Source organism: Pinus tabuliformis, chromosome 1_2 (genome assembly GCF_031772625.1).
Source record: "Pinus tabuliformis cultivar Carrire ecotype Pingquan chromosome 1_2, CPIR1, whole genome shotgun sequence".
Classification (NCBI taxonomy): Eukaryota; Viridiplantae; Streptophyta; class Pinopsida; order Pinales; family Pinaceae; genus Pinus; species Pinus tabuliformis.
In genome coordinates this window covers 861,409,567-861,434,550 of record NC_142298.1, presented here as the reverse complement: position 1 = coordinate 861,434,550, position 24,984 = coordinate 861,409,567, and the positions used below count along the sequence as shown (strand labels likewise).

The 24,984-nt window shown below is 41.2% G+C and overlaps 1 protein-coding gene across 6 annotated transcripts in view; it reads left to right on the top strand.

Moving 5' to 3' along the window:
• LOC149208643 (coenzyme Q biosynthesis Coq4 family protein / ubiquinone biosynthesis Coq4 family protein) overlaps positions 1 to 24,984 on the top strand; it is a 148,929-nt gene that overhangs the window by 26,467 nt on the left and 97,478 nt on the right. The window contains exon 2 of one of the 6 annotated variants that reach the window (XM_089396146.1): positions 997 to 1,148. The exons of the other annotated variants lie outside the window; for them this stretch is intronic. The gene's annotated coding sequence lies outside the window, so the exon portion shown is untranslated. The remainder of the gene's footprint in view (positions 1 to 996; positions 1,149 to 24,984) is intronic. 6 annotated transcript variants of the gene reach the window in all.

Sequence of the window (24,984 nt, the reverse complement as noted above, 5' to 3'; positions counted from 1 at the left end):
TAGAAAGCTGACGCAGGGCCTCCTAAGGCTGATACAAACCCATTTAGGGTGACGCAGGGCCAACGTTGGGCAGAGAGGGGCTGACGCAGTCCAGAAAGGCAGACGCTGGGGTTTCTGGGGCAGATTGGAGCTGAGGAGCTGCCGGAAGGTGTTTCCGGGGTTTCAGCTAGGACATTTGTCTCAAACTGAGAGGTATTACTACCAAGGAAATTCTCTGTTGGGTAGGCCGGATTTGGCACCCAGATTGTACTCTGATATTGCTTAATAAGAAAACCCTCAGATAGCTGCACCGGTTTTCCCACATTGGGTTTTTCCGAGGACATTGGTCCAAAAATAACGGTGTCATTTGGTGTGATTGTTTCTGTTTCCTTCAGTTGTTGATCTGTAATATGTTGAGCATGCACTAGTGTTTATTTTCAGTATTTACATTGTAAATAACTTGTTAAGTAACAGAACAAGTAGGTAGGAATAAATCAGATAAAGTGCATGGAGGGTTTCTAACTGGTAGACTTAGAAACTTCAACACCCCTCTCTCTCTATATATATATATACATATATATATCCACGAAACAAAGCATCCTACCCTTGAGTCTGGACTCCGTAGGAAAGGGTAAGATATTCTTTAGGACATGTGTATATATATATATATATAAATTCATTTATGTGGGCAAACTGTGGCAGAGACAAGCTACACTACATGGTTCTGTCTTGTTAATTAAGAGAGAAGTCTGGTTTGTTCACTGTATTGATTTTTGTATGCTTCTGCACAGTGCATAGTAACAACTCCAAGGTTTTTCACCCCTCACAGCTACAGCGAAATGTTAATAATGTTTCAACCTTTTCACTAGGTTGGAACTTATTACGTAGGGCTCTGTCTTTTAATTGTAAAATTGACTTTAGCCATGTGCTTATGAGAGTTACTAATTTCAACAATTTAGTTTGTAGTACCTGTTTGAAAGAAGACCAACAATTTTTTTTTACATGGAAAACTTGCAGGGAAACCTCTGAGTACTGCCCCACTTTTTTTGGATGGTACTTGATGTATGCCTGTTGGTGCTGATTATGGTGCCTGGCCTGGTAGTGGCATCGAGAGAAACATACAGCAGAGGCAGCTAGCTCAAAGGGATTGGCCTTGAGACCTCTTGCATGTATGTCAATGCACTCAACCATTTGAGCTAGCTTACTGAGCTAATGAAGACCAACATAGATTGTTTTGTTGAACATGATCTATGCATGGATGCTGATTAATATAGTTAAATATAAATGTGGGAGTGGGACAACAGAATCAGATTTGGGCAGAGTACACCTTTAACTTCAGTACCTTCTTTCCAAATTGAGATTGTTATCAATTTCTTGTAATATCCCCAAATAGAGATACTAGAAAAATAACACTATTTCCCTAACAAGGGCATGGCAGAATCTGAAATTTTATTTGCATATAAAAATCAGAAATTAGAAATATGAAGACTACTTGCTGAAATAAACACAAATCTGAAACTATCCTCTGAATTTTATCTCCAAATCAACCTCCAAGTCTGATGAATGATTGCAGCCTAGAAAAGATGATGTGCTAGGTTCTCACAAACTGAAGCTCTTCCACCAAAACACACCCTTCTAACTAGGGGGAGCCCATATGTCTCAACTCTCTTCAAAACCAATGATACTCAAGGTTGTCAGACCTTAAGCCCAAAATTGCAGCAACATAGAATAGAAAACTCACAACATACAACTCACAGCTACCAAAGTGACCTTCTCCTTTTATCAACTATGGAAGTCGAATTATCCATGCAAGATTTTGTCTTCAACCCATGCACATTAGTGAGACTCAAGCTGATGTGCAGGTGTGCCTTGTCAACTTGAGGACAACCCAAAGTAAAGTGTTCAAGCATTGGAGTTAAGAGAAGGTTTCAAGGAGATGCACATTGTTAACTCACTAGTCTTCTTGGAGTTCTCTTCCATGCATTTCGGTTAACTGATGGTGAACTAGGATGAGATGGCCATGCACAGGGCTAAAGGCATACGCTTGAGGTCAATTGAAGTAGAAGTGGAGAGAAGAAACATGCGCTTAGTGTAGTGGAGATACTTTAGATCTAACTCATGTCAAACTGTTGTGAAGAGGGAGAGAAAAAGGCATGCACCTAGTTAACTGAAGTACACTCTTAGTTATCTCCCTCTGCATGCAGATGCTGTAGTTAACTTCAAGAAAAGTGCCAACTGGTTCCTAAATCAGTGCATGCGTCCAAATGGTCTTTAGTTCACTCATGCATGCACTTCAAATAACTCCAAGTCATGCTCAATCTTATCTAGGTGCACTAATCCACATGCATGTGCCCAAATCCAATTGGCTCTATGTCCTTTTCCTCTTGGGTAAGCCAATGAAAAGAAAACTGATTTGCTATTAGTTTTCATGGTTGAGTTGGAGACATTACAATCCTTCCCACCCAAAGAATGCTTGTCCTCAAGTATTTGTAGATCAAGATGTTTAAGAATCTCCTCCCCTTCCCATGTTGCTTCCTCCAAGGGCATGTTTTTCCATTTGATGAGATATTTGAAGATTAATTTATTCCTCAATTGTTGCTCCCTTGCCTGCAATATGATCTCTGGAATAAGTATCAATTTACATTCTTCATCCATGGGAGGTAATTCCATTGAAGGAGTCACATGCTGCCCAAGAGCCTTTTTGAGGCATGATACATGAAATACATTGTGAATATTTCTTCTAGAAGGCAGCACCACTTCTATGCTCCACCAATTCTCCTAATCACCTTGAAAGGCCCGTAAAATTGGGGTTCAAGCTTTTCTGCTCCATCGATATTCAATGAAGATTGTCTATAAGGTCGAAGATGCAAAAATACCATGTCTACCACCTCAAAAGATCTCTTGATTCAATGACGATCAACATATTTCTTCTGCTGTTCCTGTGTAATCTAAATATTCTTCTTGAGTGTCTTGAGGATATCTTGGTTCTCTTTAGCCCACTCAAGAGCTTTTGGAGCTCTAGAATTAGAAAAGACCAAATCCACAAATGTAGAAGCTTCATAACCATACAAGGCTTTGAAAGGAGTCATGCCAATGCTCATGTGATATGTATTGTTGTAACAAAATTCTGCCAAATGTTCCTCAAGTAGCCCTCAAGTCATTTATTAGCAATTTCAATTTGACCATTTGTTTGAGGATGATAAATAGTGCTATGACCATGCTTTGTTCCTACCAACTTCATTAATTCTTGCCAAAAAGTGCTAATGAATATGCGATTTCTGTCACTTACAATCCTCTTAGGCACACCATGAAGTTTGAATACATGTTCAAAAAATAGACCAACAACTTGTGGAGGTTTAGATTCAAAAGGCATTAGCATGAAATGAACATATTTAGTAAGTCTATCCACTACAACAAAATACAGTGCTTACCATTTACCTTAGGCAACCTCCCGATAAACTCCATTGATATTTGTTCCCACTTTTGGTTGGGAATAGGAAGTAGTTGTAGCAGCCCTATAGGGAAGGAAACTTCCACCTTGTTTCTTTGGCATTCTATACATTCCCTCACATGATTGAGAACATCATCCTTCGTACCTTCCCATGAGAACCTTTCACAAATAGACCTGTATGTCTTCAAATAACCAGGGTGACCAACAAGTTGATTGTTATGAACAACAATTAGAAGTTTGTGCTTAAACTTACTTTCGGGCATGTTACCCACCATTTTGTGGGTGATATCCCTAGTTTTTTTTTTTTTTCCAAGATGGTCCTCAGTCGGCAGCCAGCAACCCCTTGCAGCCACCAACTAGCTCATTGTGCCATTTCTCCGCCACCTGCGCCAACCATGTGGTCCCTCGCCCATCTGCCATGATCATATGTTTGAAAGTGGGTCTCTTGAACCCAAAGGTATGCCTTGTCATTTGGTAATTGAGTATTGTAGTTTGCTTATCATGGACACTTCTGGGCATGGATTAATGGGGGGGATTTGGCGGAAAGAATGGGCTAGGTTTGTGCTCTTGTCCCTTAGACCCCTTTTGGATATTAACCTTGGATTCTAGTTCTGTGGGATCTTTTTTACTGACCATTTGGCTTTAGGGATGATATTCCATGGGAAACTCTGATTTTGGTTGTGCGATCCCGCTCCCTTATCCGCATATATTACCCCCTTTCCACTCATTATCACCCCATTCATCATTTCTCCCACCTGGGTCCACATTCCTTCACTGGGTCCACATAGGGTTAGCTCACCGCTTCCCATTACCCCAACTTTGGGTCAGGTCTGGAATGATGCCCTAGAGGTTGATGCAGCTAAAAAGAAAGATAAAAGCATATTTGGCCACATTTAATAGAAAAATGTACCACAAAATGAAAAACATGGCCGAGACAAACACATTTAGCATGTGGGCAAATGCCAATACATGAGCTCTACCACATCATCATGGCCATCACGCTGGTTCCTATAGGTTCCATGAGCCTCCTTCATCATATAGGAACCCATGATTGCCCCAATCCCTGGTGGGCAATGAACCACCCTACCATAAAAGGGGGTATTCACTCTATATCTTATGCATCATGCTCTTACCCCTTGAGCCTCGAGTAGTTAATCAAAGAAAATCATGAAAAGACAAAAGGCATATAAAGAAGGGTGGAAAAATCAAGGTCGGGGTACCTCATGTACCACGATTGCTCCCTCCTATACATTATAAACCCAAGTGTGGGCTTCCCTTTTATTAGCTATCCTTGTACCCCAGCATGTGGCCCAAGGCTGCCTCTTCTCGTCCCCTACTTCATTCACCTATCTGTCACATGCCACCACCGTTTGAAGGATGTACTTGAGCATATTATCCTCTTTAGAAGTAGAAACCACCTAATAAAATACTTGGTTAACTCCATTTAGAGTTTAGGAGACATTGGCACATCCTGAAGCCGATTATGGAAGGGCAGGCCATTTTGAAGTCCCACCTATGGTCCATGGTTGGTAAGCTCATTTACTCGATTTCTTTAATGACTTGTTGTATTGGAAGGCTAGGGGACGCATTGGATCTTATGTAGGATTGTAGATGGTCTTCATCTTGGGTTTGGTCTCCCTATACATGGTTCTAATCTTCCAGAGGGCTACTTTGGTGCATGTAGGGTGTGTGTTGAGAGCCATGGGCCTCCACAGCAGTAGACAATACTCTATGGATCCTCGAGTATGTTCAAATATTGTTCGAGATTCACCTATTAGACGAGGAAGATGCACTTGGTTCACCTTTGCTCAACCGACCCCACAGATGTACCATAGACTTGGCAGTTGAACCAGAACTTGTAGGATGATGTGGCATCACCTACTCCATTATCAGAGCCCTTGCAAGTGATCCACAACCATCTTCGACTCATTTGGAGATCGATGAGGCTATTATTGTGCCCCCACACCCACTGGGAGCACCACAGGTTTATTGTTTGGAGAACATGGGGCCAACTTAATGACGGACTTTGGTCTGAGCCGGTCAAATTAAGTCGTATCACCTTTTTCCTTGAGACTTGACATCATATCATATGCATGGTAGAGTAGGATGCATTTCATGATGATTTTTTGCATTAGAATTAACGTCATATGATATTTCTCATGGTAGATAGATGCATATTTGCATATTTTATTTTCTGTTGATTTTATGGCCTAACATTTAGCATGTGCGATCATGAGACACCGTGAAAGCATGCTGCCCTGTGTTTCTCATCTATTATATGTGTAGGTGATAGGTCTACGGTAACCAAGAGATTGCTGAAGTTCCTGTGTCCTCCTGTTCGAGTAACTTCTTCCACTTCTTCGAGAGATCACGTCTCAATTGGAGCCAGATGTTATCCACCATTTTGTGGGTGATATTCTTAGGAGATTTTCTTTTCCAAGATGGTCTTCAATCGACAACCAACAACTCCTTGCAACCACTAACTAGCTCATTGTGCCATTTCTTCGCCACCTGAGCCAGCCATGTGGTCCCTCGCCCATCTGCCATGATCGTATGTTTGAAAGTGGGCCTCCCGAACCCATAGGTATGCCTTTTAGTTTGGTAATTGAGTATTGTAATTTGCTTATCATGGACACATTTGGGCATGTATTAACGAGGGGATTTGGTGGAAAGAATGGGCTAGGTCTGTGCTCTTGTCCCTTGACCCCTTTTGGATATTAACTTTGGATTCTAGTCGCGTGGGATCTCTTTTATTGACCATTTGGCTTTAGGGACAATATTTCATGGGAAACCCTGATTTTGGTTACGTGGTCCCGCTCCCTTATCCGCATATATTACCCCCTTTCCACACATTATTACCACATTCATCATTTCCCGCACTTGGGTCGACATTCCTCCATTGGGTCCACATAGGGTTAGTTCACACCTTTCCCTTGCCCCCATCTTGGGTCAGGCCTGGAATGATGCCCCAGAGGTTGATGTAGTTAAAAAGAAAGATGAAAGCATATTTGGCCACATTCAATAGGAAAATGTACCACAAAATGAAAAACATGGCCGAGACAAACACATTTAACACGTGGGCAAAAGCCAATACATGAGCTCTACCACATCATCATGGCCATCACGCTTGTTCCTACAGGTTATATGAGCCTCCTTCATCATATAACAACCCATGATTACCCCAACCCTGGTGGGCAATGAACCACCCTACCATAAAAGGGGATATTCGCTGCTATATCTTATGCATCATGCTTTTACCCCTTGAGCCTCGAGCAGTTAATCAAAGAAAATCATAAAAGACAAAAGACATATAAAGAAGGGTGGAAAAATCAAGGTCTGGGCACCTCATGTACCACGATTGCTCCCTCCTATACATTATAAACTCAAGTATGGGCTTCCCTTTTATTAGCTACCTTTGTAAGTTTGTACCCCAACATTTGGCCCAGGGCTGCCCCTTCTCATCCCCTACTTCATTCACCTATTTGTCACATGCCACCACCTTTTGAAGGATGTACCTTGAACATATTATCCCCTTTAGAAGTAGAAACCACCTAATAGGATACTTGGTTAACCCCATTTAGAGTTTAGGAGACATTGGCACATCCCGAAGCCCATTATGGAAGGGCAAGTCATTGTGAAGTCCCCACCTGTGGTCCATGGTTGGTAAGCTCATTTACTCGATTTCTCTAATGACTTGTTGTATTGGAAGGCTAGGGGATGCATTGGATCTTATGTAGGATTGTAGATGGTCTCCGTCTTGGGTTTGGTCGCCTTATACGGGGTCCTAATCCTCCAGAGGGCTACTTTGGCACATGTAGGGTGTGTGTTGAGAGGCATGAGCCTCCACAGTAGTAGACAATATTCCATGGATCCCTGAGGATGTTCAGAGATTGCTCAAGATTCACCTATTGAACGAGGAAGATGCACCTGGTTCACCTTTGCCAAGCCGGCCCCACAGATGTACCATACACTTGGCAGTTGACCCAGGACTTGTAGGATGATGTGGCATCACCTACACCATCATTAGAGCTCTTGCAGATGATCCACAACCATCTTCGACTCATTTGGAGACCCATGAGGCTATTATTGTGCCCCCACACCCACTGGGAGCACCACAGGTTTATTGTTTGGAGAACAAGGGGCCAACCCCTTGTCTATCACTTTTGAGGGTCCCATTCTTCATTATGGCACCTATGGGCCTCATCAGGCCTCCTGGAGGGCCCTACGACATGTATTATTCATCATCTGACCTCTTAAGAGGTTTATTCTTTCATTTGTGAGCTAGTTTGGTAGGCTTGTCACCAAAAGTTAGATTATTAGCACATTATTTTATTTTTGGGGCTTAATGTAGGCCAAGGAGACTGATTCAAACTCCTCAATAGTGTATAAATACAAGGAAGATGAATTGATTTGCTCATCATCACTTTGGATTGGATTTCTTCTCTCTCTTGAGAATTTCACACTTTTTCTTGGAGGATGAATTAGAGCTTTATGGATGAATTTTGATGTTTGGATTTGGTTTATCTTATCTTGGAGCTTCTCTATTGTCAAATTGTGGATGGTTGGATATGTTCTATTACATGTAAGTACATGCTTTTAATGCTATTATTGTTTTACTTTGTCATATATATTGGATTGGGATTTTCACTATTTTTAGGGATAATTATTGCATGCATTCACTGCTTAAATTGTGGAATATTATCTCTATATAGCATCTCTCAATGTATGGGCCATGTAATTTGAATGAAATTTCCTAGGGATAATTCTATTAATGAATTCATCTTGATAAGTCATCACCTTTTGCAAGTTGAAGTATAAAAGTTGTAAGGTTGCTTCCCTTTGCCCTAAAAGGCTAGCGAGGTAGTCTTAAGGCCTCCTTGACCAAGAAACAAGGTCCTCATTCATATTTATCATAAAATCCATTCTCCCAAGACTAAGACACTAATCTACCAAGAGGTGGTGACCCAAAATCAATTATTTTTCACCTTTTCCTAGGTCTAGCCAAGTTGGGTCACTTAGGGCATCATTTTCCTGAAATAGCCCTCCAAAAAGTTCGATCTCCTAGCCTCCCCTGGTTGGTGTCTCCTTAAGGCCTCCTCTAATTTTGAAGCCATTCTGATGATGGAGTTGTGATAAAAGCCAAACCCTAGCTCTGAGATCAAACTTTGCCCTAGTGTCCCCAAGGCTAGTGCCTCATAGGATCAAGTCTACACCTTTAAGTGAAAATTCTTTGTTTGATCCTTTCCCCCTCCTTGTCTGGGTTAAGAATATCATTGGTTGCTAAATCCTTGCCTCTTGACCTAGGCTGGGTCCACCTGGTCCGTTGTGGTCCCGCTCCTTTAAAAGACAATTCTTCAAGAACCACTTGGGATACCAATTTCAATAAGGATTTTAGGGATTGGGAAACTCATTCACAAGTCATATCCCATAAACCTAGCCCTCAAATCCCCACACCCTTCTCCTAGAAGATTTTGTACCTTGCTTAGGAAGCAAGCAAGCTTCATTCTTGAACCTCTTCTGGAAAGGGATTATTTGGGTCACTTTATATCCACTTATTGATTTATCCTTCATTTGTGACTCTATATATATCGGGGCTCCTCCTTGGTGAAAGTTCGTAAATAGTAGGGAGCCTTACTTGAGGTGACAGTGGGCTAAGCCCTTGGTCTAGCATTTTCCCCTTTAGGTCCCCTGCAAGTTTGAGCGGTAACATTTTGGCGCCATTTCCAGGGAGGAAGCAGGTCTACCTCCCCAGTGAATCATTGAGGAATTGATTCATTGACGACATCTATAAAGCATTCCTCTGGCGACTCCACTCATTGGTCGAACCCCTAGTTTACTTGAAGGCGACAACATTCCTCCTTTAACTAGCGCTGTTGCCAAAAGGGGAGAGTAAACTCTATCATCTGTTGGAACCGCTCTTCTCCTTGAATTTGAAAAGGTCAGTGATACATCTCCCAAAATGCCATCTAGTTCTAACACTAACCCCAAACAAGATCAACCCAAGATGACCAAGAGTGAAAGGCACTTGGTTAGTGTCTTTGCCCCTTTGAAATTGAGTGATGGTCCCAAACCATTACCTGAAAAGTATAACCAATGGTTGCCCAAGTTCAAAGGGGATGCTACTTGGACTGCCCATGGTTTTATTGAAGAATTCTATTGCAAATGTACCCTAGAATGATCTTTGATGAAGATAGAATCATGATGCTTTTTGCCTTATCACTTGAGGGACAAGCAAGAGATTGGTACCTTAGCCTTCCCCCTGCATACATACAAGACTCCGATGAATTTGAAGACCTATTCATGAAAAGGTGGTCATGCAATACCCAACGGACCTTCAATATTGAATTTTTTTACCAAATAACCAAGGGAGGGGAAGATGTGCGAGAATTCATTCAAAAATTTGATAGGGTAGTCAAAGGTATACTTGATCATTTGAAGCCATCCGAAGCCAATATTCTTGATATGTTCATAAAAGCGGTGGGTGGCCACTTCACCTTTGTGTTAAGGGATAAGAAACCTTCCACTCTGGCTGAAGCTAAAGAGATAGCAATGGAAGTTGAGGAAAACATACGAATCTTGAAGGTTGATATCAATGACCACCCCAAAGCTAGAAATGAGGCCAAGGAGAAGCCCAAAGATCAACATGAGGAAACTCTCCTTGCCATCCTCAAGAGGATGGAAAAGTTCACTGAAGAAGCCAATGTGCGTGACATGGTTATCATGAACAAAATCACCGCCTTGGAAAGGGCCCAAAAACCTAGTTATATCCCGAAAGGAAAGCCTTTTCTCAAAAAACAAAGTGAAGAAGATAGGCCAAGCTCTTCTCAATTCCCAAACACTTTGGCTCCAACTAATGCTGTTGAGCCAAACTCTTCATCTAAGGATGAGGAAAGTGAAGGGGAAGAGAGTGAGGATGAACAAACTGATGAGCAGGCCAACCTTTTGGAATCTGACATCTTCAACATTTTGCTAGGGAGGTTGTGTACACGTCCTCCCATTAGTGAGGTCACCCTTAGAGAGGAAAAGGAAGAATCCGTTCTTAACTTTGATAGCAAGGGGAGATTCAAAGGGGTCCAATATTCACGAAAAGAAAAAGGCAAAGACCCCTCAACTCCTAAGGAACCATCTAAAGAAGATCCATCACCTAAGCAAACCCCTTCCAAAGAATCTATCCCTGAAATTCCTCCCAAGAAGGATCCCCCAATGAAAGCCGATCCGAAAAAGGATCCTCCAAGGAAAGAATACTTCAAGAAGAAGGAAAAGGGAAAAGAAGTTAAACTTGACATCGACATAGTGGTTTCTGTAGGAAGAATTACTATACTCGTTCCTTTGACGAAGATTGATAAGCTTCCTAAGCAACAACAACAAATTAAGAAGTCCCTAGGAATTCAGGAAGAAGAACTACTTGAAGAATTGCAAAACATTCATATTCCTAATCGAAACCCTGGGCATGAACCTTTCTTGCTTACTTTGGCTATCAATGACCTCTTCTTACACAATTGTATGTTAGACTCGAGGGCTTCTGCAAATATCATGCCTTTAATGGTTATGAAGCAATTGGGTCTCAACATCACTAGACCATACAAGGAGGTGTGTGGTTTTAATTCCAAACCTGTGGAAGTGGAAGGTATCATCAAGGACCTTAAGGTTTCTTTAGCTAGGAATCCCGATATATCCCTCCTCATGGATGTTATTGTCATTGATATTCCTGATGTGTGGGGGATGCTATTATCTAGGAAATGGGGGGCTACCATTGGGGTCATGTTCAAATGGACTTATCGTATGCCACCATTCTGCAATCCAATGACACCCCTTTTATCCTTTAAAGGGAACCTACCTACTTACCTCATGTGATCAAGCCTGGACCTTACTATGAAACATGTGAAATCGAGAAGCCTTCTCCTATTCTCTCGACTCAAGAAGTTCGTATCCTCAAGCGGCCAATCTCTAAAATGAGTAAAAAGTGGAAGCCTAAGAAATATAAGGCTGGGGATTTAGTCTTGGTTGATAAAGATCTATTAAATTTGGCAACTAGGGCCAAACTCCACCTTGGACAACTTATATGATGCAATTGATATTTTTATTGGATTCCTCTTTCCAAGAGGTGTAGGCCTGATCTAAAGGTCATTTCATTCTGACATGTATAAATGGAATTATGAATTTATTTCTTCTATGGACAAATTGTCAAGGTCGGCCAACAATCTAATGTAGGCTCAGAAGCCCAAAAGACATGTCTTTTCGTCTTCAACGTTGCATATAAATAGAAGGTGCATCTGATCATTCATCTCACACATATTTCTCTCTCCTCATCTGATTGGGTCGTGCAAACTTCAGGCTGCCTTCTTCTCTTCCACACGTGCGAAGTTTGACTTTGATTTTCTGTTTCCAGTGTTGACCAAAGTTGCAGGGAGTTTGATCAGCGTTCACTGGGAAACGTTGACCTTGTTTGACTGCGATTTTTGTTTGGGCAGGCCGCATTTCTGGGCACAGAAATCGAGGCAGTCTGCGCTGTTTGACCAACATTGATCGCAAGTTTGACTCTGCGTTGATCGAGTTTGACTGATATTTTGAGGACTATTTTGGGCTGCTGTTGGAGGCCGATTTCACTGAGTTTGACCGAGCTGATTTGGAGGTATAATTCTACTGATTTGACCAATGTTGACTTTCTGGTTAGGGCATCCTATTGACTGCAGTTTGACTGGACAGATTTGGCTGTGATTGGGCAAGTGAATTTTGTATATTGTACTCTCTCTCTGCTGAACTTTTGAAGAATAATAAGAAGAATTGATCAAAGTGTTTCCCCACATTGGGGTTTATCCTTGGCATCTGCCAAATATTGTGTCTCTTGTCTTTGCTTGTCTTCTGCTTTTTATTTATGTTCTATCTGCATGTACTGTCATGTTAACTGATTGCTAATCTGGAAATTGATATTGGGCTAATAAGAAAAATTGAAGTAAATTGCTCTTAAGCATAGAACATACCATTGTTATCTAAAATTAACAAGATCTCATACCTGTCAGGATTCATGGAAAGGTTGGGGGGGATTATTATTACATTGCCAAACTTAATGATAGACTTTGGTCTGAGCCGGTCAAATTAAGTCGTATCACCTCTTTCCTTGAGACTTGACATTATATCATATGCATGGTAGAGTAGGATGCATTGCATGATGATTTTTGCATTAGAATCAACTTCATATGATATTTTTTATGGTAGATAGATGCATATTTGCATATTTTATTTTCTGTTGGTTTTATGGCCTAACAGTTAGCATGTGCAATCATGAGACGCTGTGAAAGCATGCTGTCCCGTGTTTCTCATCTGTTATATGTGCAGGTGACAGGTCTACATTAACCAAGAGATTGCTGGAGTTCTCGTGACCTCCTGTTCGAGTAACTTCGTCCACTTCTTCGAGAGGTCACGTCCCAGTTGGAGCCAGATGTTACCCACGATTTTGTGGGTGACATCCCTAGGAGATTTTTTTCTTTCCAAGATGGTCCTCAACTGATAGCCAACAGCTCCTTGCAACCACCAACTAGCTCATTGTGCCATTTCTCCGCCACCTGAACTAGCCATGTGGTCCCTCGTCCATCTGTCGTGATCGTATGTTTGAAAGTGGGCCTTCCGAACCCAAAGGTATGCCTTTTCATTTGGTAATTGAGTATTGTAGTTTGCTTATCATGGACACTTCTGGGCATATATTAACAGGGAGATTTAACAGAAAGAATGGGCTAGGTCTGTGCTCTTGTCCCCTAGACCCCTTTTGGATATTAACCTTGGATTCTAGTCGTGTGGGATCTCTTTTATTGACCATTTGGCTTTAGGGACGGTATTTCATGGGAAACCCTGATTTTGGTTATGTGGTCCCGCTCCCTTATCCGCATATATTACCCCATTTCCACTCATTATTACCCCATTCATCATTTCCTGCACTTGGGTCAACATTCCTCCACTGGGTCCACATAGGGTTAGCTCACCCCTTCCCCTTGCCCCCACCTTGGGTCAGGCTTAGAATGATGCCCGAGAGGTTGATGTAGCTAAAAAGAAATATAAAAGCATATTTGACCACATTCAATAGGAAAATGTACCACAAAATGCAAAAGATGGCCGAGACAAACACTTTTAGCACGTGGGCAAAAGCCAATACATGAGCTCTAACACATCATCATGGCCATCACGTTGGTTCCTACAGGTTCTATGAGCCTCCTTCATCATATAGGAACCCATGATTGCCCCAACCCTTAGTGGGCAATGAACTGCCCTACCATAAAAGGGTGTATTCACTGCTATATCTTATGCATCATGATCTTACCCCTTGAGCCCCGAGCAGTTAATCAAAGAAAATCATAAAAAGGCAAAAGACATGTAAAGAAGGGTGGAAAAATCAAGGCCAAGGCACATCATGTACCACGATTTCTCCCTCCTATACATTACAAACCTAAGTGTGGGATTCCCTCTTATTAGCTACCCTTGCACCCCAGCATGTGACCCAGGGCTGCCCCTTCTCATCCCCTAATGCATTCACCATATCTGTCACATGCCACCACCTTTTGAAGGATGTACCTTGAATGATATCCCCTTTAGAAGTGGAAACCACCTAATAGGGTACTTGGTTAATAACTTAATCCCATTTGGAGTTTAGGAGACATTGGCACATCGCGAAGCCCATTATGGAAGGGCAGGCCATTATGAAGTCCCCACCTATGGTCCATGGTTGGTAAGCTCATTTATTCGATTTCTCTAATGACTTGTTGTATTGGAAGGCTAGTGGACGCATTGGATCTTATGTAGGATTGCAGATGGTCTTCATCTTGGGTTTGGTCACCTTATACGGGTCCCTAATCCTCCAGAGAGCTACTGTGGCACATGTAGGGTGTGCGTTGAGAGCCATGGGCCTCCACAGCGGTAGACATTATTCCATAGATCCCCGAGGATGTTCAAAGATTGCTCGAGATTCACCTATTGGACGAGGAAGATGCACCTGGTTCACCTTTGCCCAACCAGCCCCATGGATGTACCGTAAACTTGGCAGTTGACCCAGGACTTATAGGATGATGTGGGTATCACCTACACCATCATTAGAGCTCTTGCAAATGATCCACAACCATCTTCGACTCATTTGGAGATCCATGAGGCTATTATTGTGCCCCCACATCCACTGGGAGCACCACAGGTTTCTTGTTTGGAGAACAAGGGGCCAACCCCCTGTCCATCACTTTTGAGGGTCCTATTCTTCATTATGGCACCTATGGACCTCATCCGGCCTCTTGGAGGGCCCTACGACATGTATTATTCATCATCTAACCTCTTAAGAGGTTTATTCTTTCATTTGTGAGCTAGTTTGGTGGGTTTGTCACCAAAAGTTAGATTATTAGCACATTATTTTGTTTTTGGGGCTTAATGTAGGCCAAGGAGACTAATTCAAACTCCTCATTAGTGTATAAATACAAGGGAGATGAGTTATTTTGCTCATCATGACTTTGGATTGGATCTCTTCTCTCTCTTGAGAATTTCACACTTCTTCTTGGAGGATGAATTGGAGCTTTATGGATGAATTTTGATGTTTGGATTTGGTTTATCTTATCTTGGAGCTTCTTTATTGTCAAATTGTGGATGGTTGTATATGTTCTGTTACATGTAAGTATGTGCTTTTAATGCTATTCTCGTTTTACTTTGTCATATACATTAGATTGGGATTTTCACTATTTTCAAGGCTAATTGCTACACATTTACTGCTTAAATTGTGGAATTGTCTCTATATAGCATCTCTCAATGTATGGGCTATGTAAATTTGAATGGAATTTCCTAGGGATAATTCTATTAATGAATTCATCTTGATAAGCCATCACCTTTTGCAAGTCGAAGTATAAAAGATGTAAGGTTGCTTCCCTTTGCCCTAGAAGGCTAGCGAGGTAGTCTTAAGGCCTCCTTGACCAAGAAACAAGGTCCTCATTCATATTTATTATAGACTTCATTCTCCCAAGACTAAGATGCTGATCTACCAAGAGGCGGTCACCCAAAATCAATTCTTTTTCATCTTTTCCTAGGTCTAGCCAAGTTGGGTCACCTAGGGCATCATTTTCCCGAAAAAATAGCTCTCCAAAAAGTTCAATCTGCTAGTCTCTCCCTTGCTGGTGTTTCCTCAAGGCCTCCTCCAGTTTTGAAGCCATTCTGACGGTGGATTTGTGAGAAAAGCCAAGCCATAGCTCTGAGATTAAACTTTGCCCTATTATCCCCAAGGCTAGTGCCTCATAGGATCAAGTCTACACCTTTAAGTGAAAATTCTTTCTTTGATTCTTTCCCCCTCCTTGTATGGTTAAGAGCATCATTGGTTGTTAAATCCTTGCATCTTGACCTAGGCTTGGCCCACCTGGTCCTGTGTGGTCTCGCTCCTTTGACAAGACAATACTTCAAGAACCACCTGGGATACCAATTTCAATAAGGATTTTAGGGATTGGGAAACTCATTCACAAGTCGTATCCCATAAACCTAGCCCTCAAATTCCCACACCCTTCTCTTACAAGATTTTGTACCTTAAGAAGCAAGCAAGCTTCATTTTTGAACCTCTTCGGGAAAGGGATTATTTGGGTCACTTTATATCCACTTATTGATTTATCCTTCATTTTTGACTCCATATATACTGGGTCTCCTCCCATCGGTGAAAATCTGTAAATAGTAGGGAGCCTTAGTCAGGTGACAGTGGGCTAAGTCTCCATTTGTTGCCCTTGGTCTAGCATTTGCCCCTTTAAGGATCCCCTTTAGGCCCCCTACTAGTTTGAGCGGTAACAGGGCACTAGGTAGATTCGATTCTTGTAATTGATGATGTCATTCATCACGTTATATCTTCCATCATCAATTTTACTATCTAAAATATCACAAGTATGCTGATTTTTTGCATATTCTGCTAGTATATGATTCTTTCAAGAGATTGAAATTTTTGAAATTTCTAGTTACTGCATCAACAAGAACATTATTCTTCCCCTTGACAAATTCAATTTCAAAGTCATACCCTTGTAGCTTACTTACCCAACGTTGTTGTCTCTAATTTAATCCTTTTTGCTCCATGAAATACTTGAGGCTGTTATGATCACTCCTCATAGTAAACTTGTTGCTTCGAAGATATTGATGAAACTTTTCAAGTGCATGCATGATGGCCAACATCTCCTTATCATATGTGGAGAATCTCCTTTCAACTTCATTCAATTTTCGGCTTTCATAAGCAATGGGATGCTTGTCTTGCATCAAAACAACCCTAATACCAATACCTGATGCATCACACTCAAGCACAAAAGGTTTAGAGAAATCCGGTAAAGCCAAAACAGGACAAGTACTCATTACCTTCTTAAGATGATCCATAATTCCTTGAGTCTCATCCATCCAAACAAAAGCATCCTTCTTGGTCAAATCTGTCAGAGGAGCGGTTAATGAAGAAAATCCCTTCACAAACAGTCTATAGTATGTGCACAGACCAATGAAGGCCCACAATTGTGACACATTCTTTAGTGGTGGCCAGTCAAGTATAACTTGAATCTTCTTTTGATGTACCTCCACACAACCTCCCTTAATGACATATCCCAAATATAATAGCTCAGTCATAACAAAATCACACTTAGACGCTTTTGCAAAAAGGGACTTGGCTACTAATCTTCATCAAGGTGTCGAAGATGCTCTTCCTCCAGCTTACTACATACTAAGATGTCATCAAAGAAAACCAACACAAATTTTCACAATTGCTTGTTGAACACATGGTTCATGCAAGACCGAAAAATAGTTGGAGAATTTGATAAGCCAAATGGCATCACCAAATACTCAAAATTATCCAAAGTGGTACCTGAAATCTATTTTGTGCACATCCCGCTCTCAAACTCGAATCTGACGGTATCTTGAACAAAGATCTATTTTGGAGAAATAGACTACTCCATGTAGCTAATCCATCAACTCATCAATATGCGGAATACGATACTTGTTCTTGGTGGTCTTCTTATTTATTGCACGATAATCAATGCACATCCTCATAGTGCCATCCGCCTTCTTCGCTAGAACAACAAAGGAAGCAAACTGACTAGAGCTAATCCATATGTCTTGCACCCAATAACTCCCAAATAGTTGTAATGTTCTCTTCAAATTAAGGATTAATGAGAGACGAATTAGCTTATCCGACCCTGTAGGCTATAGTTTTGATAAAGGGGTAAAAACCCAATTTGGGGCAAAAGAACCCAAAACTAGGCTTGCATCCACAATTCCCCACATCTTGAAGCCCATGAGGAAATTTATAAATAAGAGAGGAGCTGAGATCAAATCATCATCAATGGTGGATCAATTTATTTGTTTTCTTGACCCCTTTCTCCTTGTCAATTTCGGTGGTGAAAGATTCCACCCTAGTTGACTCATCTCTATCTATCCTTTCTCATTCCATTCTAGCACAAGAATACCATCGAGAAGGTAGCAAAATTTCTGTTTGTGTTTGATCTTCTTGTTCTAGCACAGGGACACCATCTGGAAGGCAACAAAGTCTCTATTTGCTCTTAATTCTCTTGTTTTGGCCACAAGAAGCCCTTCATTTGAAAGTGACAAAATCTGTGGAGAATCTGTAGTAGCTCGACTTACACCTTGGGCAACACAAAGGACTATGTGGACAATTTATGATTAGATTATGGTTCTGTGAAGCCAGGTAGATTGAATGAGGCTGGATGTCACTTCTAAGTTGAGTCATCAACTAGTCGGAAGGGTTAGGAGCTGAAGAAACCCCCTCGCATCCTATGGAAGGGACTCAACACTCTGTGTAAGGACGAAACCCCAAGGGACTTCGTGAGACATTGTTTTCTATGGCTTGTAAGGGAGTCGAGGTTAATCGAAGGTCCTTATTAAGGACAAAAGTTGAGTGAATATTTTAAGAGCTCTTGTTATATGTGGAGACAGGGTTTAGAACCCTTGTTGAAGGTTGAAATAGGGAACGCCACATCCATTCCTTCGACCCCTAGATTCAATCACATTCTAGTGTGTTTGTAATAGAGAAAAAGGGGACATGAATGCGAGGGTCTTGAATTATAACAAACTCAAACTTTACAGTGAGTTGGATAGAATAGGATGACTCAAATATGAGGCAAGCTAGGGCATTTAGATTTGTAGTGTCAAGCTGCTTTTGATCACTATTGTATTTGTATTGTTGGTTTCATTAGATTCTGTGTGGATTACATTGATTGCCTTCTCCTGTTGAACATCGGACTTGAGAACGAATTGAAAATTTATACTAGACTGGTTGAATTATATTGACAGTGAACTCAATTAATACTGTAGTTTTTTGGCTGAACCGTAATATTATGCTATATTGTTCACTGTGGATACTAAGGATATATTTTGTACTGGAGTTGTTTATCTTGTGAATTGGAAAGAAAATTGTTAAATAAAACCTGGTTGTGCAAGAAATCCTGGGGCAAAATTACTCTGGTTCCTTACAATAGTCCTCTCAATCTCATCCTTGAATTGTTTAGGATGATGGTAGGGATCCATAACATCTGGCTTGTTGTCCACAAGCTCAATAACATGCTCAAAACCATGATCTGGAAAACACCACACTATGCTTGTTCAACAAGCCTTGTATGTCGACATGATATTCACGGTGTCTTGTATCGATATACATTTCTAAAATGAAACATTGCGTTGCCCACTCTGACTCTAAATGTTGAAAAACTCTCTCCATCCTCTTAGTTGAAATGACGCTAGGAGCATATGGAGTTAAGCCTCGTAATACCACCCTCCTACCATCTGCTGTGAAATTTAATTGCATAGTCTTAAAGTTCATAACAATTGGGCTTTTAGAATGCAACCAATGAACACCCAACACAACATTAGCATCCTCAATGTCAACCACATAAAAGTCATTAGGAAGGTTGTGATTAACCAAAGTTATACTCAAATGTGGAACACGATGAGCACAACCTAACATCGGGCCACTTGCTGTCTAGACCTGAAAACCATCATGCTCCTCAACTTGTAGACCTCGCTTCTTCACATAGGACGAGTTAATGAAATTGTGGGTAGCCCCACTATCAATCAACATGAATGCTTGCTGTTCTTGCATAACACCCTTTACTCTGAGGGCGTTATAATGAGGAATGGTAGTGAGGGTTGCAAATGCACCATCTATTTGTTCCAAATCATCTGAGTGCTCATCTGTACCTGTCTCTCCATCCATCTACTCATGTTGCTCATCAAGAACCTGTGTCTCTTTTGACTCATCATCACTAGGCTCCTTAAAGACCTCAATCCAATGGGCCTTGCCTCCACTTCTACACTTATGTCCAGGTGTCCAAGGTTCACGATAGTCAAAGCAAAGCCTTTTTCGTCTCAACTCATCCCTTGAATCACGAGGCACACCACCAATTGGCCTAGACATCTTACTCGTAGGTCTATAATACTCTGGCTTCTTGCCCTTCCTCTGTGGCCAACTTTGTGACAAGGATCTATGCAGAAACTTGCTAGGAAACCTAGCCTGTGGTGTGGATAACTACATATCCTTGTGCTTAATAACATCCTGGAAGGTTAGCAGATCAAAAGCTTTGACCCAACCCCCAAGAGGTTCTGACAAACCCTCTATGAACCAAGAAATCAATCTCTTCTCAGTCACATCAAAAACCATGACTGACAACCATTGAAACTCTGAAATATATGCATCAAGTGTCCCAACCTATCTCAACTGAGCCAACTCTCTAGAGTGTGCCTCTGAATCCTTGTGGTCAAACCGCTCTATCAATGTAGTGTAGAAATGATCATAAGAGACAATTACACCATGTCCTTGTGTTACTAAACCATGATACCACCATTCATGTGCAACTCTTCAAGGTGAAGGGTAGCAAACTTGATGGCCTCTATTGCCATCATTTGATTTAGGGCAAGATAAGTTTCCAATCAATTGTGATACCACCATTCATGTGCAAGTATTTCAAGGTGAAGGGTAGCAAACTTGATGGCTTCAATTTCCATCATCTGATTTAGGGCAAGATAAGTTTCCAATTTCTGAATCCAAGCCCTAGCTGTACACTTGACGATCCATCAAAACTTGTTAAGGATAGACGTCTCAAGTTCCAACTTCCTCTACAGCCCATAATTCTGCTTCCCTTGGATCCATTGCTTTTGCTCTGGCTTTGTGCACTTTGTCACCTCCAAGAGTCCTTAAAAGAGATGGCTGATTGAAATTTGCACCCAAAGCTTGATACTTAGCTAATATTTCAGCATCCTCATTATGTAGGCTCATCCTCTTGTATAAAGGTAGGCATTAAAGGTCTATATTGTGTTGAATTTGAAGGTTTGCTGGAAGAATGTTCAATGTTTTCTTCAACCTTGCTACTTTGTATTCCCTCTGTATGCACCATATTTCTTCCATTTGTTGTGTTTTGAGCCATCTAAAGCGAATAAAGGTTGTTCATTTGCAACTGTCTTAACATTTTTGTGAACATTTGTTTTGCCTCTTCCTCACTTGATGGTGATGGTTGATCATTTCCAACCATTATTTCTTCTCGTTTTTTCAGGTTATGAACACCCTCTTCATGCATGTGTTAACTCTGATACCACTGTAATATCCCCAAATAGAGATACTAGAAAATAACAATATTCCCAAAACGAGGGTACAACAAAATTTGAAATTTTATTTGCATATAAAAATCAGAGATTAGAAATATGAAGATTACTTGCTGGAATAAAAACAAATTTGAAGCTGTCCTCTGAATTTGATCTCCAAGCCTGATGAATGATTGTAGCCCAATAAAGATGATGTGTTAGGGTCTCACAAAGTGAATATCTTCCACCGAAACACACCCTTATGACTAGGGGGGAGCCCATATGTCTCTCCGAAACTAGGGATACTCAAGGTTGTCAAACCTTAAGTGAAAAATTGCAGCAACATAGAATAGAAAACTCACAACATACATCTCACAACTACCAAAGCAACCTTCTCCGTTTATCAACTATGGAAGTCGAATTATCCATGCAAGATTTTGTCTTCAACCCATGCACATTAGTGAGATTGAAGCTGATGTGTAGGTGTGCCTTGTTGACTTGAGGATGTCCTTAAGTGTTCAAGTGCTGGAGTTAAGAGAACATTTCAAGGAGATGTGCATTGTGAACTCAATGGTCGTCTTGGAGTTCTCTCCCATGCATTTCGGTTAACTGATGGTGAACTATGATGAGATGGCCATGCACAAGGCTAAGGGAGTACACTTGAGTTGAATTGATGTAGAAGTGGAGAGAAGAAGCATGCGCTTAGTCTAGTGGAGATACTCTTGATCTAACTCATGTCAAATTGCTGTGAAGTGGGAGAGAAAAGGCATGCACCTAGTTAATTGGAGTTTGGACTACACTCAGTTATCTCCCCTTGCATGCATGCATTGTAGTTAAATCCAAGAAAAGTGCCAATTCATTCCTAAATCAATGCATGCATCCCAATGTTCTTTAGTTCATGTTTACCACAAAATCTAGTAGGGCCCTAGGAGGGGAACCTAAGGGACAACTACTAGACCAAGTGATAACAATGGGACAAAGACCCACTGTCACCTTAGTCGATGTCCCATGCTCTTTACAGACTTTCACCGATGGGAGGAGTCATGGAAAGGAGAAGTCACTACTAATGGATATAGCAATGACTATGTATGTGTGAAAATTTCTAAATATAAATTCTATTACTGCATCAACTGATTTATTTTACCTACTTATATCTCAATAAGTTATTTATGAAATCCCTTAAGTAAATATTAAAATAAATTCTACTGCAGATATCACACCATTATACAGAAACAAATATATGCACAAGAATCAGACACATCAACACAATTATTTTTGGACAATTGTCCCTGAAAAAACCCAATGCGCGAAAGCTGGTGCAACAGAGGAGGGTTTTTATTAATCTTCAGCAACAATCATTTTTACAGAAAATTTTTGCATAGACACTGGGAGAGAACACCTGAGACTTCTCTCTGAGACTTCTTGACAACTTGGAGGACTTCCTTTCCCTGCTGCGTCATTCTGCGTGGCTCTGCGCTGCTCTGTCATTCTCTGCGTCATCCACTGCGTTTCCCTCCGCATTGTCTCTTAGAGACCCTGCATCACCTCTTCTGATCTCCCTGACTGCTGCTAATCACTCCGTCCTCCTCCACCCTGTAACTCTCCCTCTGAAATCGATTTCACTCTCTCTAAAAATTGATTTTCCTTGGGATACTGAGTATCTGCTGGTGTATCTCCAAATGACCCTCAAGTCTTCTCTTATACTTTTCTTGTTGATGAATCAACAGTCGAGATTAAGTCCGTAATCAACGGCTAAGATTAAAATAGACTTGATCCTCGTCTCCTAGAAGCTTCTCATCCTTATCTTTATTAATACCCTTTAATATTTTTATTTTCCTAAGTTTAGACTTAGGAACCCATTAAAAATATTAATTATTTTAATAACTCCTCATCTGGATGGAATTTCCCAAAACGATTTCCAAGTCTTGGAGATCTCATGTGCCTTAGCCTCTCCACCAATTTTCATGGCTAAAGCACATCCGATGCTACCCCAAATAAACAGTATGGAGTGATTTCTCAAGGCCCATTCAAGGAGAGACTCAATTAAAACTTGATGAAGTAAAGGCTCTCCAAGAAAGACCTAAGGCGGAGATCAAGATCTAGGGTTTGAAACTTGCAATGAGGCTAGGTATGCCTAGAGTCAAGGTCCCAAATGTGATATAGGACTTCTCTAGAAGCCTTTGTAATGTGATTTGTCACTGGAAATAGGATTTTCACTTCACTTGAGAGACCTAGAAAGAGCATACGCAAGACCTAGGGTTTTATGAATAATCGCAGGAGGAGGTCCTCCAATGTGCTCACTAGGTCAAGGTAGGAGAGGGGAGAGGAACCTGAATGATTTATTCAATCAAATACTAAGTTTGTATGACCTTTAGAAGACTACCTTATCCAAGGAAAACTAAGCTTCCCTTGTGAGATCCTTTAGAGGAGACACTAGTGCAAGTTTCTATCCAAGCAGATTTGAAAAACTCCTCTAAAGAATTTCACAGGGTGCCCTAGGTCGTTGTCTAGGAAAAGGGGCTGAAAATTTTGGAGAGAAGAAAAGAGACGGAAGGAAAGGTTGATCACCAATTTTGCTTGGACCAGTGCCTAATCCTTGGGCTATGGAGTCTATGATGATTACAGATTTAACAAATTCGTCTTCAAGGAGGCTAAAAAGAAATGCCCTAGCAACCACTTTTCAACAATTACCTACTCAATATCTATGGCTTTTCATGGAAGAATAACAAAATCCCATCCACTAGGAACATTCATCTATTGGCATGCAATGAGTAATGTGCAATTTACAACCAAAAGTCCTTTTACAATGATATACAATAAATCGGGGCACAAGAGAATTAACTAGTTGCAATAATTCCACACATTGGATGTTATCGAAGAGAAAATTTTCAACAAAATGTACTTACAAGATGACAAGAGATACATCCAACCATAGAAAAGAAGTAGCTCCAAGAGAGATCGAAAATTTAGCTTCCAAAGATATTGAAATGCATCAAAGAATCTCCAAGTAGCATCTAAGAGAAAAGTGTGAAATTCTTATACATGAGAGAATCCAAGTGATGATGATGATGCTCTCTCACAATGGGAGAGAGTTCTATTTACATGATTCCACCCTAATTCAAATTAGCCTAATTAGCCTCAACAATTATAAAACAATATGCAAATAAGAAATCTTGGTGACAAACCCACCAAGTAGATAATAAAGTGATGAAGAAGCCATCCATAAGTGAGCCGAAATGATGAAATCGTGATGTAGAAGGGTTGTTGGAGGGTCTCGTTGAGTCCTCAAGGTGCCATGATGTGAGAGAGGGCTCTGTGAATGATGGACAAGGGGGTGGACCCTTAATCTCTATGTAAACCATCACGTGGTGCTCCAAAGTGGCTCTGGGGCACAAGCACTAGTCTCAAGGGTCTCTTGATGCAAAATAAGTCTGCAGACTGCTCCAAGTGAGGGCACTGACGATGGATCTTTCCCTCCCATGTTTCAAGGGCGAGATAAACTTCCTCTGGGCCCTAGATCAACTGCCACACCCTGTGTACACTGCTAAGCTAGCTGGGGGCAATGCCGGTCCAAGTGCATCATCTCACGAATAGTGTGCGGAAACGAACAAGCTGCTGAAGGTGCTCATGAGCTGAAATAATGCTCTAAATGAACCAAGTTTGTGACAAAGCCATGGGACTCCATCATGTGATAGAGCGTTATTTCATCTCATGGGCACCCTCATCACCTTTAGCAGCTTGTTCGTTGCCTCACACTATTCATGAGATGATGTACTTCGACCAACATTGCCCCCAACCAACTTTGCAGTGTACACATGGTGTGGCCGCTGATCCAGGGCCCAGAGGAGGTTTGTCTCACCCTTGAGACATGGGAGGGAAAGCACCATCATCAATGCCCTCACTTGGAGCAATCTACATGCTTATTTTGCATCAGGATACCTATGAGACCTGTACTTGTGCCCCAAAGCCACTTTGGAGCACCACATGATGATTTACAT